The sequence below is a fragment of the Meleagris gallopavo genome, chromosome 1, assembly GCF_000146605.3.
Source record: "Meleagris gallopavo isolate NT-WF06-2002-E0010 breed Aviagen turkey brand Nicholas breeding stock chromosome 1, Turkey_5.1, whole genome shotgun sequence".
NCBI classification, from domain to species: domain Eukaryota; kingdom Metazoa; phylum Chordata; class Aves; order Galliformes; family Phasianidae; genus Meleagris; species Meleagris gallopavo.
Genome location: NC_015011.2, coordinates 67,721,563 through 67,723,979, shown reverse-complemented (window position 1 = coordinate 67,723,979; position 2,417 = coordinate 67,721,563).

Genomic DNA, 2,417 nt, shown 5'->3' with positions numbered 1-2,417 from the left:
TGCCGCCCTTCTGCAACTGGAAGTGGAAAATAAAACCATTTCTCGCCCGTCTCTGCGGGAAAAGAGAATCGTTCCGAGCGCAGTCAATCCGCCAATGTGCATTCTCCGTCCCCCCACCTGCTGTTTGTGTGATTTGTGTCAAGGTGCAAATAGGTCGGGCATTGCCCTTCTTTATTCACAGCTCGAGTGTTTGAGGTCCAAGTGCCAGGATGCTGAGTATGTCGGGTGAAAGGATGAGTACGGCTGGCATAGAGCATCTCATTCTTTGCTGAAGTGTGTGCCCGTCGAATCACATGCTTGCACTGGTTCAGTTGCATTAAATGACTCTGAATATCAGGCTGCAGACACTGAACATGTAAATTCAGCTTGTCTAGTTCATAGCTTAAAATATTCTGTTGATGTCACGGAATGACGGCTTATAAAACATTTTCATTTAATTAGGAAGCACTAAGAGAATTTCTGTAAGGAAAAAAAAAAAAAGCTCCATCTGAATTATTTATATACTGTAAGCTACCGTGATTGCTGCTGAAGCTTTCCAACTACAAAAACAGGCTGTACTTGCTTGGAGGCCCTAGCTCTAATTATTTAGGCATGCAAATACTTGTGAACAGGGATTAATTATGCAGGTAATCAAGGTGTGATTCCAAGTTTACTCATAAAAAGCAAAGATTATTTGATACTATGTACACTGTTCCCCCCAGTGTTCATATTCAAGCTCCAAAGCTCTGTTATAAGGGTTTATTAGTATCATTGAACCACGGAATATCCTGAGTTGCAAGGAACCCACAAGCATCACAGATTCCAGCTCCCCACCCAAAATCCAAACCCTATATCTGTGAGTTTTGTCCAGATGCTTCTTGAACTCCTGCAGCTTGGGGCAATGCTCACTGTCCTGGGCAGTCTGTTCCACAGTCTGAGCACCTTGTGCTGCAGACCCTGTCCGTAACCCCATGTTGCCCCTCCCCTGACACAGCTCCATGCCGTTCCCTCGGGCCCTGTCGCTGTCACACAGAGCAGAGCTCAGCGCTGCCCCCCCGCTCCCTGTGAGGAGCTGCAGCCGCCATCAGGCCTCCCCTCAGCTCCTCTGCTCTGGGCTGAGCACACCAAGGGACCTCAGCTGCTCCTCAGACACCTTGCCCTCTTTGTAGTCCTCCTTTGGGTGCCCTCTAATAGTTTTATGTCCTTTTTGTACTGTGGTGCCCCAAACTGCACACACTAGTCAAGGTGAGGCTGCATCAGTACAGTGTAGAGCAGGACAATCACTTCCCTATTTACATTTTGGATTTTCATAAAGGTAACAATGTGCATGGATGAGTGTGTGCCTTGCACAAGTGGGAGGACCTGACTCATTGCAGCATGGCAGTGCTCAGCCAGCAGGACACTATCACAGAGAGGTGAGAGCTGCCAGGCTCCTGTTCCTGGGCAGTAGTACAGCTGTGCCACACGCATGCCATGAAGGGGCTGGAGTCCAGAGTCTGTGTTAGGCAGTGTTGGCTCAGAGCAGGAGTTAGGAGGAAGATCCTTAGCTCTGGTAGAGTTGGGCTGACCTCTGCCAAGAGAGGCACTTTTAAAATTGTGCCTTCTCTGAGAGATGCTGCACTTATCACACAGCAGCACCATGGCACTTCACTGAATTGCCGCTCACCTCACTGGCACTGACACTGAGATGGTGCTAAGAACCACAGTGTAGGAGTCAGAGTGTACAGTCCTGGGGTGGGAGATCTTAGCATGAAGCTGCAGCTAAGGCACATAAATGCTGTACTGTGTAGTTCAATAAATGATGCTGTTAGAGGTACCACAGAATAGTACCTCCAGCGAGGTCCATTTCCATCTCAAAGGTATTTTGTAGTTGTAATCATACTTCCATACTTTAATTAGCAGTCCTTTCCTTAAAGCTGACAGTTTTACTAGCGCAGTCTCAAGTTAAAGAAGTGTCGCAGTGTGGTTAGTATGTACTTATTTATGACTTATTTCGTCGGGAGTGTACCTACCAAGCGACCTCCCGATCCTCAGACTAACGCATTGTAACGCAGAGCTGAGCTTCAGCTCCCGAAATGAGCGAAGGGCCCTCCCCTGCCCTGCAGCGCCACCTGGTGGACATTACGGCCCGCCGCGGGGGCTGCCTCGGCTTCTCGCGCGCTGCCAATCGCGGGAGTTTCTGGCTTTAAGGCACGTCCCGGAATGAAAATGTCTGACCTGACACATTTGGAATGCGGTTTAATCATGGTCCCCTTCAATAAGTTAAATAAATAAAAACATGTTCAAAAAAAAAAAGAAAAAGCTTTTTGTAGCTGGAGAAAAGGAATTGTATGCCTTTATCAAAACAAGAATAAGGATTAACGTTACTTTTTCATGGTCCAAGAAGAAGAAAATCAATATTTTAAATTATTTTAAAACATTAAGACGAGAGCTAGACA